This window comes from Aphis gossypii, chromosome 1, assembly GCF_020184175.1.
Source record: "Aphis gossypii isolate Hap1 chromosome 1, ASM2018417v2, whole genome shotgun sequence".
NCBI lineage: Eukaryota > Metazoa > Arthropoda > Insecta > Hemiptera > Aphididae > Aphis > Aphis gossypii.
Window position 1 is genome coordinate 1,122,682 of NC_065530.1, and position 17,235 is coordinate 1,139,916.

The following is a 17,235-nucleotide window of genomic DNA, read 5'->3' on the forward strand; positions in this document are numbered from 1 at the left end:
ATTAATCTACAATGAATTTTAAATATTTTAATTATAATATACTAAATAATAAAATTGGGTTTTGCACTTTAATCTTATTGTTAAGCCTGTTAAGGTATAAGAACATAAAAACATTTTTCTAAAAATCAATTAATTTTCACTTTTAGTATCATCACATTCACGTGAGACGACAACGATTAATCAAAACAGGTGCGTGTGATAAAAACAATACTATAATTTTCTGATCTTTCAACAGTACCTACCTAAGCGTTTTAGAAGACATAATATTTTATGTAGCATGTAAATAAATATACTCGTATACTTATAATATATTATATTATCCTGTGGCATATTGTATATTATTGCAGTTATTATAATGTTTTACACGTTTTTACAATCTGCATGTTTGGGAGCTGTCAATAAATTACAATTATTAAATAATAGCCTATTATTATTGTACTGTATTATAAGTTTAAAACAATGCATTTTTTAAAACAAAAAATAATCATAAATACATTTTAAAATGGTCGGTGCTTCTTTGTCACCGTTTATACAGTTCATCATCTCGCAAACTGCTGCCCGCAATAAACGTCTTTCATCGGGTATAGAGTTATAAGAATACTATCGCACCGTGCCAGACTGGTTTTCGTGTATTATGCGGTTGAACTCTACTCTGTTTAATGTTGCGGCTAACAAAAAAAAAAAAATTATAATAACAACGGAACTATAAGAAGATAATATTTCAACAGATAAATAATATAAATACTACACGGGTTGATCCATTTAAATGGTCACACGCACTACACACAATTTCTAAGTAAGTTTTTGTGTTTTTTTAAAAAAAAATGTATATATTTTAAAATACTTATAACATTATGTCATGAAAACAATCTAATAAAGTTTTTTTTTAATGATAAAATATAAACTAATTTGTTTAATGTTTCACAAAGGTATAGACGTCGAGAAAAGTATTTTTCTTCTGATATTATTTTAATTCAACAAGTTTAAATCTCAAAAGCATTTAGATAATAATAATAATAATGTACTACATTAAATACATTAAATATAGTATTGTAGTATTATAACTATATTTATTAAATTATAATAAAACACTTTTTGTTTACCCCAAACATTAACTTATTTATTGGTAATTTATGTAATAGCATGGCGATTTAAACTTATAACTCTGTACAACACACAAACAGTGCTGTATTTTTGTATAGGAATTATATTTTCATCCCCTCGTCCATATTATAGTTGTAAATATAGGTATTAACAACAATAACAGTAACATACAGGTACCTATACGGTGTCTTGAGAAACACACGTCGCGGGTTCAAATCGTGCATCGTATTAGTCAATTAAAAAGCTCGTGAATAAATATATTACGAACAGATAAATATATATATATATATGTATATATTATATGAATGCGACTAAATCCCACGACTGCTACGCTGCAACGATGAGATTTACGTTGCAGACATCGGAACCACTCGTTAAATAACGACCGTTTACAAAGCGATTGTGTGTACAGTGTACATAAAGAACAAAACGAATAACGTTTCGAGATTGTAATTAATTAAAAATGCGTTTTAAAATAACGTTTCGCAACAGTTTTAATGGAAAGTGTATGGAATAATGTTATAATAATAATCATAATAAATCTGCCGTACATTTAATGAAACCTACATTGACCGATGAAATAAGCGTTTGGGAATATACTATTATATCTATCTACAATCATCAAAAGTATAAGCCACCGTCGTGTTATACATTTTAATATTTAATTCATAACCGTTACGAATATTATATTATAGTATGTATTATACACATTTACACATCTTTACACAGTAGGCACTTACCTACTGTAGTACACGTCATAAAGTAATAGGAAACTTTCTGGAAAATGCGTAACTGCTTCCATAAGTAATTTTTAATTTCAAGTGAATATAATTTCACTTGGAAATCATCGATAACATGTTAAACAGATAGATTAAATCAAGATAAGATGTTAGTGAAAAAATGATGACATATCGTATATTTTCTTTACCTCACAAATTTTTCGTGTGAAAATAAAAACGTCTGACTGATAATTTATTTATACAACGTTTCAGCTTTAAACTACATACATATAAATTAAAATAACAATGTAATATTACACATGTGCATTAACCAGCACTTAATATTTAAACTAGATACCTACAGTATATTATACTTAATATACGAGTTCGATTATATGTTGAATAGAGTACAATATTTACTTACATATATATTTACAGGACATAAATCTATATTATGACATATATCACCCAGTAATCTACGTTAAACATTACCAGCTTACCGTATACAATATTTATTGAGGTACCTGTGTGTTTACTCGAGACACTTAAATAGTAAATACAATATTTAAAAATTAATACGTTACGTATTAATCCTACCTGAGATCTATACACGAGTACTAACTACAAAATTCAAAACAAGGTTACGATTTAAATACATATTGTGTGACGACTGACGAGAGTGTGTTGTGAACTAATAATAGGTATCGCTTTAAAGCAAACATTCATCCAGACATCATTTAAAATAAATATTTGATTTAAACGCATTACAATTATGTTAATATATACCTACCTACGTATAATATATATAATATATATAAACCTATGAATTAAATATTATTACAAATGTACCTATAAGAATCTGATTTTAGTATGATTGCTCCGTAAAACAAAATAATATTAATCGTTTTGTCCAAGATGTAATATTATAAAATGATATGGTCTGAAATTAACAAAAAAAGAATTTATTTTATAAACATAGTAGAATAATATAACGTCGTGTGCATATTGGACATGTTTTTATTATATTAGCTCCAATATAGTACTCAGGTCACATATATTGTTGGAATAATACGTATTATATTTCTTGAGGATATGCATTAATAAAAATCGTTTTTGTTTTCTGGAATGCAAACGAATGAACGAAAAAATATTTTAAATCTTTGCAATAAAAGCGTTAAAGAAAACACATATGCAGATTGGCAATAAATTGCTAATTATATTACTACTTTTTTTTAATTTTTGTTTTTTTTTTTTGATCATCGTGACGATATGATAAAAATTATATGATTTTCACACCACATTAGTTGCACATAAAAAATAGACATTCTGCACAAAATTCATTTTTATGTAAGCATTTTTTTTAACAAAAAGCATCTAATAACTAGGTTGTTTTAAAAATAATAAAAAAATAACGTTTATAGATATGTATATAAAAATGTTATGTTCAATAAAATATATTAATTTATGACTAATTGTGTAACATTATTTATTTAATGTTAACATTCGTAATATAATTTACTGGCCAGACTTATCAGACGTGTATATTATAATATATAATGTATCCATTAGCTTAACATCAGAGCGTAAACTAAAAGGGTTACTTTTATGCAACTATTGGGCGGTGATTGATTTTCTATAACCGCAAATCGTCGAAGAAAGACAAGCGTGAAGAGTTGACCAATTCAAAGATAGCTATATAATATAATATATTTATATAGTGATGCAACTGTATATTATATAAGTGGTTAATATACACTGTAAGTACACGACCGGAATGCAGTATGCATTTTGCATTCAGTAACTTATTTTTAGATAAGACCGTTGTTATTTAATTATTATTATTTCGAATTCAATTTGTATTCCGATCAGATATAATAATGAACGAGGAAAATGTGACTAACCAAAAAAATAAATTAGTTATTTAAACAAAATATTACACAATACTTATGAGGATTATTGTTTACATGTTATAATCGCTTACAAATGCTTAGGTATACTGATACTAGTGATACTCTATAACTACTAACTAGTATGTATTACCATAATGTACCATAAATTAAACACGATTTAATTATTTTGTCAGATAATGTTTAGATTTCTATGTATGTTGTAGTAATAACTACCTAATGAATATGTATTTTTTAACTCATTATTTATCAAAAAGATTTTAATAAGAAAGAAAAATATTATGATGATAAAAAAAACGAGATACAAATCAAGGATAAAATAATGGCGACGAAAATTATTTTACATACTATTATTTAAATGTCTACCATATAATATAAATAATAAAAGACGAGCATCGTATATAAATATATATAGCATAAGGGTTATAACTTATAATACGAGTACAGACGGTTATGGAATAATCGGCATTTCGATTTGAACGCACTCTGTTTATTTGACTAAAACGTCAGACTGGTCTTTATATGTTCACTACGCATACACATAAACGTATAATATATATATATACACCTCGGTAGCCTGTTTATGTCAAATCGCATTAGACAGATAACATCTTTAACGACCGCTCTTGGAAGTGTTGAAGAGGGAATTTTGACACGGTGCGTTCTGTTCGTGGGTACTGAGGAATCCTTCCACTGAACCCCTCGACCCAAAACCTCCGTCGCCCTTCCACCACCCGAGGCCACACGAGGACCGCATGTGTAACAATAAATGTTGGTCGAAAATGGACCGGTGATAAATGGGATTCGCCCTCCAGGGGGGCGCCGATGTCGACACCGCTGCTCTATATGTATATATATATATTATATATATACATGCACACTATACATACACTATATACAGGATGATTCACCAAACGAGCTCACCCCCATATTTTCATTCAATAACGAATTTATTCAAATTATGATTTTTGGAATTTTTAGATGTATGTGTACTTACACAGCATATTTTCAAATTTTTGAGATATTTATACTTTTTAAGGTGTTCCGTGGTGATACAAACATCCATTTTTGAAATAAGAACCACAATTTTTTTTAATAAATAATTAAATTATTATTATTTGTTTAGAGAATAGTTTTATAAAAATCTTAGTTAGTAGTTTTTCAAATTAAAATGTTTATACTAAGGATATAAGTCATAAATATGATTTTATAAAAATATAAAATAGATATAATTTCAAATCTAGTTTGTTATTATGCTCGTTATGCATGTACCGTTTTTACAAACTACAAATATTGACCTAACCTTTTCAAAAAACCATTGCTCTATTCACATAACCCAAATCCATTATTATGGATTTATTATTATTTATTATACTTAGTAACAAAATTAAATAACTCAAAAACTACTTATTTGAATTTTTATTTTAATACGTCAAAATGTCAACAAAAAATTATTTTATAATTAGCTTACTGATTAAAAGATGAAAGGGTAGGTCTTTGGAAAATTGAAGTTTATATCTCTATAGAACATTCCTTACGTAATATACAAAATATCAAGAAATTTAAATTTTGATTTTAAGAATATTTGAAAATCAGATTTTAAAGAAAAAAAGTGGTGAAAATGGTAGGTCATACGCACTATACTCACATCACACATAAATATACAGTATAAAATTATTCTACCTCAGAGACATTTTTCTCCGATTCATTTGACTTTGTTGATATAGCTTTGAACAAATATTTTGGACGCTCAATAAAAATAAAACGAAATCATTAAAACACAATAAATTGTATCGAGTTATGCTTGATGCATTATAGTGACGTAGTATAAACATAACCATACTCGTATTATTATTATTATTGCATAATAAACATTGTGATGTGGGTCTGGTTAGGTATATTGCAGGAATAAATAATTTCGTCTATTGTATAGACGGTGACCATCGCTATTGTGTACAAAGATTTTGGCTCTAAAGACACCCTTACATAACATATAAATCATTTTAAAGGCCTTTACCTCTAAATCACTAAAGAAACGCCCTTAAGTCAAAGTCATGTGTACGCCTACACGTGTATATTATATTGTAATATAATATCAATATAAACGAATTTTCATGTCTAAGACAATTTTTCTGCTTAAATTTTGTTTTTATGATATTACGTATAACGATACAAACATTACAAACACTTACTGGATTTTAAAATTATAAAAGTTCTATCGTTCTGTGTACGGATTTCCAACTTAAAAACAATTTAAAATAAATTCAACATTTTAGTTTAGGTATACTTAACTTTTTTCTTTTCTTTTTTTATCACTCTGTATACACATTGCCTTGAGTACTTTATCTCTTTATCGAATTCGGCAAAACCTTTTGCGCCAATTTCAGCACCTATTCGAAGAATTCTCCAGCAATCGTGTTTTTAACTTCACCGCGGGAGACTTCATCTCTTTATAACACAGTGCGAGCGCAATGAATCATCTCGGACCATAACTCTTATGTTCGGGAAAACATCTGCAACAAATATTTATATTATTTTCTAAACAATAATATAATATCAATCTGAATGGTCGACCAGAAATGCGTAGTTATGATTTTGTTTTTGAACAATAAACGTTAAGTGAAAGTGTAGAAAATATTTTAGAACATATTACTATTATTCTTTATTTTAATTATAACTTATGAGACATAACTACCTCATATTGCAATTCCGTAATACTATCATAATACAGCTAGATGACTAGGTCTATGATAAATTATTGGTAGGTACATCATTAATTTATGACACTGATTTATATTAAGTACATCATAAATAACTAATAAACCAAAAATACTATTATCATACATATATATTTTATATATATTTATTTCTTTTATCTAAATAATTTATACTTATTTTAGAAAGTAAAGAAAATTTAAAACAAGTTTGAGTATATTTAGAATTAAAATATATAATTCCTATTTTAATTATATGCATCCCTTAAGCTAAATACGTCAGTACCTATATTTTACTTATAATCCAATTTAAATGTCAAATTACAAATTAATTATTTATTTGGGGTGTTATCAATAAATAAATAAATAAAAAAAAAAAAAACAACATTTTACTATTAAGTAAAATTAATAAAACGTAAAGCTGAACTTAAATTAACTTTAAGACAATGAAACAATTTAGTTATTAAAAAATTAACTTTTTAGTATTATGTTAAGTTGCATTCTGTGATGTGTATTTTAATTTTTAGTTATAATTTCTTTTACTTGAGGTTATCACCTAGCTTTTTGAAAATGTTATATATGTTTACACGTATTTAATTCAAATTATTTATTAATAATTATTTTATACATACAATACATATTTAAAATGTTTAATTATTATTTGTATATTCAAATTCTGCGATATGATCTTTAATTTAACTTACTTATTTTATTAATAGTAGAATAGAAATCAACTTTTCAAAAATGATCTATTAGTCATTTAACTATGCCAAGTACAAGAATTTTATTAATACGAGCAAAAAGATCAAATTTTAATTAGTCTACTTTGAAAGTTTAAAACATTTTTTATTAATACAATATTTATAGTGACTTATTCAATAGCACATAATATGAGAAATGTACGATGGTCACAGAAAATAAAATACTTTGATGTTGAAATGAATCCAATTTTTTTTTGCGTCGGAATGTTTTATGAATCAAAACAACTCTTGTCAAAAGCTATTTTATTTTTATACATATTATAATAACGTAAAATACAACTATCAAATCTTATTTTTTCATCAGTGTTGAGTGTGTTCTATAAAGATAGACACTATAATAATATTACTAAGTCCGGAGAAAATCGTTCATTTCTTTTTCGTACTTGAAAGTAAATTTTTATATGAAATAAAATCGATATTCTCTAATTTAAATTTGTATGTTGACAATTTTCAGAAGTTGGTGTCTTGGTGTATATGTTTTACAGGCTTACAGTTATGATAAAACTCATGGAACTTCATATTATAATATAATAATATTATGATGGCCGCATTATTTTATGTAGGGTGAGTGATCGTACGGCGCAGTGTACCCGCAAAAACGGAACTCAGACTGAATACGGAGTGTGTCATGATGATATTTTTTTTTTTAATCGTACACTTATTAATATTTAGTCGGTAGTGATAATTTTTTCTTATTTCTGTTTTTTTTATCTGTTGGACCAAATTCTGCAGCAGTAGCAAACTAAATATAATGTATACACTAGTATAGCTATACATACCTATATATTATACGCAACAGTGCAATGGCACACACGTGTGCATAAAAATATTAATGTGCATTAAATATCTCTTAATATAATATTTTACTCGACAAAAGTTGAACGATACTGCCGTTGCATTATACATCAAATACAAGAGTTTAATAATACATTGATCAGGTACTTATAAATTATCCGCAATAAAATCGATTATGTAACTGTATTATTTCTCGTTTTATTAAAAAAAAATGTGGCCTTTTTTCGTTAGATGTAAAATTAAATAAAAACCAATAAATCGTTTGCGCATAAAAAGTCCTTGTGTCTTATTGTAAATATTTAAGTTTTTAATTATCACACAACACATTTATCGCATACTCAACCAAAGCTTATCATTTTGGATGACCCTATGTATAAGTATGGGGTATTGTAAGTATTGGTAAGCACTATTATAGAAGTATACGTAAATAATATTATGAGGATATTTAATAAGTGCGACCCACGGGATGTCCGTTGAGCAGCATTATCGGCGCAGTGTTTATCTGTAGTTATAAGAATAATAGTGTGTGTCTGTGCATGCGTGTATTGTCATAATCGGTCGGGACTAGCTCGTTATTAGCGATAATGACTGTGCAGCAGCTACCTTTCCGTGACACTCGGGAACCACCTTCTTTAAACATCCCAAAAAAAAAAAAAAAAGAATAATAATAAAAAAGAATAAAACGATACGAACAGAGTATAGGTCGAAACCGGCCTAGTCATCCGACACTCTCTGACACCACCGCCGCCGTATAACACAGCGTATTTTTCTCCCGTCTGTAGGTATATTATAAACGCGACGGGAGCTGTAGCTATGTGTATAGTCAGCTGCGACGGCGGCGGGGGAGCGCGTGTGCGTGGGTTTGTCGACAACGGCGCGGGGGTAGAGACGACGGGTGGCGGCGTAAGGGGGAGGTGAAGAGATGAAAAAAAACTTTTGGTATGTGCCGGTATTTCCCCCTTCCTCCTTTTTTTTTATTCTTTGCCGAGTGTAGGAGAGACGGGGACGACGATGACGGCGGCGATGGTGCTGTGTATACGTGTGTTGCGTGCGCGTATATAATACGCGTGCAGCGTCTCTGTGTGTGTGTGTGTGTGTACGACGACGCAACCTCGTGTTGCAGCGGCGTGTTGTAGAATAAAGGCAAAAAAAAATAATAATAATAAATAAATAAACCTATATATAATATATATATACACGAGCGGAGAGAAGCCGGTCTCTCTCTCTCGGGCGCGCGCGAGATCGTGCACCGGAATAAAGACGTCCGTTCTATATAATGAGGCGGTCTCGTCGATCGGCCAATGGCTGTGGCGTCGAACCGTGGATGGGGGGAGGAGGGGGTACTTGCTGGACCGCGGTGATGGTGGAGGAGCAAAAGAGAGACGTCGCGGTCGCGGTATAGAATACAGGGAAAGGAAAAAAAACATACGTATATATATATATAGGTATACCTACGCGCGTATTATATCTGGACTAGCAATAGTGGTGGTGGTAGCAAGTATATATTATATGATCCGGCACTGTACACACGCACACACGTGATGCTGCGGGGTGCAGAGAGCACGGCCAAAAAGAAACGACTGCACGAGACCAAACCGGTATAGGAATAAGAATATAATATAATATATCTGTATAGAAGCAGACGGCGTTGAGACGCGGCAAGGCGAGTGGACGATAGAGAAGGAAGAGCACAGGATACGCCGGTGGGAGTGATAGAGATAAACGGATAGTACCTATAGGTATATATACGTTTATGGAAGATACCGCAGGAATACAAACAAAAGGATTTCGTATATTATAACGTCGTCGTAGTCGTTGTCGTTGTCGTCGCACACAGAAGGCGCTCCTCACTGTACACTTGATCCTGTTATAACAATAGGCACGACGACGACGACGACGACGATGATGATGATGTTCTCTGGGACAAAGGGGATTAATAATATTTTCTGTGTGTTTTATTTTTTCTCCTTATTCTTCTCCATCACCGCAGATAAGAAGCTCGCTGTACACTCATTAGGACACACGTATATTTCACTATGGCGTTGTACTAACCCGCGACCAATAAAAATATAAACTATTAAATATTGAACTAATTATTTCAGTATAAAAATATAATATATAGCTCACGTTTAGCCATCAAGTATAATGGAAGTAGCAAGGAGACGATTCTTCGGGGGAAATGCATTATTAATTAGATGTGACACATCGTCTCGTTCGGGTGCAGTGCTCGGTGCGTACGTACTGGCACGATCGTAATGAGATCGTCTTTTGTGTACACGCATTTCGAACGATAATAAATTGTTTGATAATCATGTATATTGTTGTGACACACTACACGCAGTGGATAATATATGTATGCTTACCTGTAAAAAAATAACAATAATATGAAGATCAGTATGTATATATTGGTATAATAATAGATAAAGCGTAAAATATTATATTATATATCCGTCGCGCCATCGCCATCACGAGATGGACGATTCTTATCGGTTTTTTATTCTTTACACTCTCACAGTGGACGATTTTTCATTCAAATCCCATGTATGTAATATTATAATGATATATCATTTGTATCATGTATCCGTTGTAGTAGGTATATAATGACATATTATGTTTCTTGACGAAATATTTCGATAACAACTAGAATATTATAGTTTAAATATAATATGAAATATGTGTTTTTCGTATTTCTATTCGATTCGAATAATACCATATGAGTGTACTGTATGATATATTGTTACGTTTAAAATATTTTATAATTCGTACATTTTTTCTTTAAAAGAACATGTGTAAGAATTTATACCTTACATATGTAGTATAATGGTATATACTTTGAAGGGTTGATATCGTATCCTGGTGGTACAAAAAGAACAGATTCAAGGGATAGATGATTTGGTAGTTTTTATGACATATATCGAGTTCAAACCTCATAATTCACCAAGTTTAAATATGAAACATTCAATACAATTTTGTATTTAAGAGTATATAAAATGTTAGTGATGTCCCATACATTTTTTTTAATAAATTGGAGAGAACACTTAACCTTCAACGTCCAATTAAATAAATATAATAATAATTAAACTTTTTAATAAGGTTATATTTATACCTACCTATTATATACAATATATTATTAATTGTATTATAATATACTCCATTTAAATATTTTTAATTTTATTCACGTAGGTGTCTATTGTTACTAATTCATAGAAACAAAAACTTTCAAATTAAAAATTTTAGTATTGAAGGCCTTTTACTATATAAGTGCAGATTTATCCTTTTACGTCAGACACGTATAAGATAATTATTAAATTCAGTGGCGACCTTTTAGACTGTAACTGGTTTACTTAAACAATTCTCATTGGCCACGCCATTAATCGTACTCGTAAGTAGACGATATCAAAGTGATAAATAAAAACTTTCCAGTATTGTATCGGTGCAATTCGTAAATATTACTAAAATATAAAGGTAAATTATTAATTACTGTTTTGTCAAAAATAATATTGTACACCTAATTGCAATGTGTTAAGTGAATTTGTTTTTTTAAAAGTTCAATAGATATTTACATATTTAAAATGTTTGCTTTCTAAACTTTATATGATATGTAATTATATGTATGAATAATTTAAATAAGTCTGTTACCTAACTATAATAAAACATATATCTACTGGGTATAAGATATTCATGATGTCTGTAAATTGTAAATACATGCATATCTTGTAAGACGCCTATAATAAGTTACGATGTTGGTAGGTGTATATACTGCACTTATTACTTAATTCACGAGTCGACACGGTCGATTTAGTGATCATGTAGTATGTTGCAGTTCATGTACTAATACTAAAGAATATCGAATGCATTTGCGCAAAACACACATCGTTTCGCGCCAATCGTTTAGAAACTAAAATATTTTAATGAGACCGTCAAATGCCGTTTCATTGGAGGTAAGCGGAGACCGCATATCAATAATCTAAAATGTTTCCAAACGTCGTCGTATACACGTGCGGTCGCCAATATATAATAAATACGTACACATAGTACAAGACATGTATAATACTGTACACGTTACATGTGGGTATATACTATAATAATATGTACACTTCTATCTCTTATAGGCAATTCAGAACACGATAGGTACACGGAAAAACCGCGCCCGATTGTGAAGAGTCAAGTCATTCCTATAAATATATGAATGCCATCTCATCGAGGGCGTTAGAATTGGAGCGGTAACAGAGATGAAGTTTCAAAGAGAATTTGCAATTTAAAACTATTATATTATTAGGTCGTCAATGAAAACGATGACAGTGTACAGAGTATCGTAAGTTTATTTTACAGAGCATACGTAAATTAGAAAATCCTACATATTTAAAAAAAAAAATCTTTTAAAATCGTCTCTAACTCATATAATACGATACACCCACCAAAGAAATATAGCATGGCCATGTTTTATAATATCAGCTACGGCCACCGATGCCACTGCGGAAGTGGAGATGATACTATGCATTGAGGTATTCTGATATTTTTCAAGGGAGTATCATAACTCATAAAACACTGACTCTTCTATAACAATCATTTTATGTAATAATATATAAATATTATAAACTTTCAGATACTTAATTAAAATTTCACATCAATCTAGATGAGTTAATAATATGTTATATTTGTAGAATGAATTTCTATTTTCACTGTTCGATACTAATGATTGAAAAAAGTGAAAACGATACGGCTAAAAGGGGGTGGGATGTCACATTGTTCTGCAGAACGAGGGGGAGGTTGTCTCAAATTGTTCGGTTATCCATATGGATACAATATTGATGTACATAATGCGTATCATGGTAATGTTATATAGTTTATTGGTTGACCGCTGCGGCAGTAAAATAATTTAATAATATAAAACCATACCCGTCGGACTCATAATCTGCGTAGGCCGACACCCTCGATAAACGCGCCGTCACAGCGGTCGCTTCTGTGCACGGAGACTATTGACGCTACCGCTGTTTTAAAGAGTAGTACTCGACATATATCATAATATTAACGATATAATATACAGTAAAACGTTATAGGTACCTATATTGTAAGAAAATACGAGAATCTCGGGATTTTCGTATTTCTTCGTACCACGCGATTTATGGGATGGATGAGGGGCGCCTGATACAACGTAAACGCGAAATGCGCGGGAGACTCAAACGCCGCCCGCGCCATAGAGACGACGTATTATAATACAAAAGCCTCCACGATGCGAACGAATAATAAATATACATTGTAGGTAGGTCGGATCAGGTGTATATTATAATATATAGGTATATTATAACATAATAATAAAGAGCGGATTGTCTTTGTCGCACGGTGCAACACTACTTCGGCCCTTGTCGGTGTTTATCTATATATATATATTATATATGTACATTGTATAATATATAATACGACATGACGCACGACGACGGACGACATAGTGTGCTGTTTTATATTATAGAGAACTTATTGCCTCCAGACGTCGGCGGCGGCGGCCTCGCCCTTGTCCGAGAAATTTATTCGTGGACGTTTATGTAGAAGGACTCGGAAAACAGCAGGACGAGAGATAATATACACGCACGCCGTGTGGCTGCAGCGTGGCGCGTACAAGGAGCACACCAGATAAATCGACAGATAGAACCATTAAATTTAAAACGCGGACAGCGGTACCGGGACGCGATTGCAGGAGGTCGGCGGGGCAGGGGGTGAGAGAGAAAATAATAAAAACCAGCCGACAACCGACCAAACGCCTCCTCCTTCTCCTCCAGCGAACACATACAATACGAATACGAATAATAATATTATAATCTCTTTTCGGTATCTCTCGGCTCTCTGCGCGCGAGCAGCACCCGAGGAGCTGCGGGACGGACGTCGACAACGACGACGACGTAGAAACGGAGAGACTATACATACCTATAAGTACTGTACACATTATATATACCTCTCCGGAAGGCGCTATATTATATGGTTCCAAAACTGGTTATTTCAAATTATATATAGGTATATATACATTTTCGTGGACATGTTAATACGCGTTGGCAGCGGCTAATATATATTATAATATATAATATATACGTTTTAATAATATTATACGATTTATACCCGGACGAGGAACCCCGCGCGCTGCGGTGAATATAGTAATGTATAAAAAAAAAAAAGTAAACGAAACGGAGAAATGTGACATACACCCGATCCTTTAATTCCCATTAATTTACTGCCGGTGTGTACCTGTGTATAATACACAGCACCGAGTCTCGATGACGTCCGTTTTTGATAATTGTGCGGTTTCGTGTCGTTTTGTACACAAATCGGTTCTTGCTTATTACCGTCGATGCCACCGTCGCCGCCCGTCACCTCATGACCACCGTCGCCTTAATCTTTATACGCTCGTTTTCTTTTATCCGAGTTACTGCGACCAGATGATATAGGTAACGATTTTTTCCTCTTGAAAATGATACACATCATAAACGTATTATTACGGATGTAATCTTGTTGAAATGATTGCGATGTCAAATAATATATAGTACATTATGTAAAGTGTATACATTCTTCGTCTTCGTGTAGGTAAATACCTCTGTCATTGTCATATTATAATGTGTAATAAAAATTTTTCTTTAGAGGTCTATTTATCTGTTATTGTTTTTTTTATTTGATTCCGACACTAGTCATGAATCATAAGTAACATACATTATTTATTAGTGTTTATATGAAATCTCGTGTTTGGTCTCAACGATGTGCTCTGATATTAAAACCCTGAATAAATAACAAATAAATACTACATGGATATGTAATTTGGAGATATCGAAGTACGTAGCTGTTGAATATTTGAAAAAATTTACAACGTTAAAATAATTGAAATATATTAGACATTCTATGTACTTTTTTTGATTAAACTTCTTCTACATAATATAAAAAGTTTAGCCGTTTAGCGTTTGAAGTGTGTAGTTTGTATCAATTTAGTGGGCTAAACACACTATAAATATTATTTTTTTATTTTATTGACGACTAGGCTAAGTTAGAACCAATACTTCAAATTTGTTAATTATACATTTTCAATATTATTAATATTTATTAAAATCTTTATATTATTTTGGTATTATTTATTTAATAATTAACGATAACATAAATATTATAATTTTAAATTGCCTGTGTCGTGAACATTATATATGTCACAGTCGCATATTTAAATTGTTGAGTACCGGAAATGATAACTATACACTGTATAATATGCACATATACACAACGTATTTTTGTGCGAAAAGAAATTCTTATTTTTGTAATGAACATTATTAATTTAAATAATACACGTGTTTTATATTTAATCCATACCTTTAATAATAATATAAAATATATTTTATTTGGTCGCGTGTAATATTGCGATGATCTATAATAAATTGTTATTTACCACTCGTTCTTTCTCCGTGGTACCTACCCATCACTCGAAATCCGTTTCGTTTTTTTTTCCGTGTCGTTAATAATTGTTAAAATAGTTGTTGCCACGTCATCGTCAGTCAAAGGGATTCAACACCCTCTTGTATTGGTTTTCTCGCCACATCAATGCATCGCGCGGCATAATAGAGACTTACACTCTGACACAAACCGTGCTGGTGGCTGCTGCTGCGGGAACTACCTATATATTATTTTGTAAATGGACGTGCGAGTGTTAGAATTTAATCACGCATCGACGCCTTACAATAGAAAATGAAAATTAACGTTTTGTATAGAATATTATACACATATATAACTATACCGACGCTGCAGTAGTCGTGTGTATCTACTGCACGATCTTTAACAAACAGACAATAACAACAATAATTCTGCTGTAACGTCGTCGTCCGCACTCGAAATTCAAAATGACGTATAGAAATTTTTATTTCCTACACATTATTAGTTAATAGTTAACTGTGCGCTTATGACGTGAGTGATGTGTGTTGTATAATATTATATCAAGACGCAGATCCATTTAAGTTTGATTTACGCTCATCATTTTGTTAAGTTTTACATTTTTTGATAATATCATTATAAAATCATACTGAAAAAAATATATAATATACCTATTTTTCAATGTTTTATCGTTATAATTTTTTTTAAAGATTTTCAATAAATCAATAATTCATCTCAGTAAAGTAGTTTTTACGCTAATATGATTTGGCTCAACAGTTATGAATAATATATTTTCAACGTAATCATTTTCGCTATTTCATTGATGCATAGCTTTTCGTTTACAAACATTTTAATGCGCAACATTTTTTCAGTACGTCCTAAGATTATACCGATTCTTGACGTATATACAATTTACGCCTGCTGTAGCACTGTTATTAATTTATCATTTACGTAGCTATTTCACACGCGTGTACTTGCCCTTCAAAAACACACAAAATACAAAAAAAACCGCTGACGGATCAAACATATTTATGCTGTAAATTATATACTCGATAACATTTCGTACACAGCTGATATCATCTGAACGACGCAAAAAAAACTTTTTATTCTCTTACCTTTTTAATTTTTTTTTTCCATTGACATCTGAATTGTGTTTTGTGTAGGAAGCGCAATCGTTTATACAACCCGTCAATAAACGTGAAAATTTTCTTACGACTTGCACAATAAAATTGCCTGACAAAGAAAACTGACTACTGATAAATAAATTATATAAAGGTATCACACACACCGCAGTCACACCGACAGATGGGTACTATTTTAGAATACAACAAAAATGCTTTTTATTGGTTTTGACGTGTATTCACAAAAATACCCGTCGTCGACAAATAAAACCATTTAAATAACTACTGACACGTCTTTATATAATATTATGTTTTAAATCTAATCCTCGTTTTATCGTTGACGGCTTGCAATATAGTATGCTTATTTTTTCCACAAATATTATAATATAATTGTATATTATCTACGGACATGTTTTACGTCGAGAAGTCAAAGTTTATAGACATGTCTCCCCGTGTAGCAAGTATATTATTATATCGTATTAAAAAAATAAACCTTCTAAACCTTTTTTAGTTACAAGAAACATAATACGTTTTAAAGTATATAATAATATTTAGTCTTTAACGGTTTTTTAACGAGTTTCAAAATAACCACGACGCGACGCAGTTAAAAAAATACATAGAAATTAATTCGAATACTCAAGAAATGAGAATTAAAAATAATCATCATTCAACTTTTTTTAAATTGTGTTTAAAACACTTAGTTTAATATGCACAGCGGTCGT

General features: G+C 30.9%; 1 long non-coding RNA gene across 2 annotated transcripts; it reads right to left on the bottom strand.

Annotated features, from left to right (window-relative positions):
• Window positions 1–43: 43 nt before the first annotated feature.
• Window positions 44–16,683, bottom strand: LOC126549295 (uncharacterized). 2 transcript variants are annotated; one of them, XR_007603441.1, is made up of 3 exons: window positions 16,508–16,683; window positions 6,023–6,243; window positions 44–668 (listed from the first exon to the last, which is right to left on the bottom strand). It is a non-coding gene; the product is annotated as an uncharacterized LOC126549295 (long non-coding RNA). The 2 variants fall into 2 exon arrangements; XR_007603442.1 differs by lacking the exon at window positions 16,508–16,683 and adding an exon at window positions 7,149–7,315.
• Window positions 16,684–17,235: the final 552 nt, after the last annotated feature.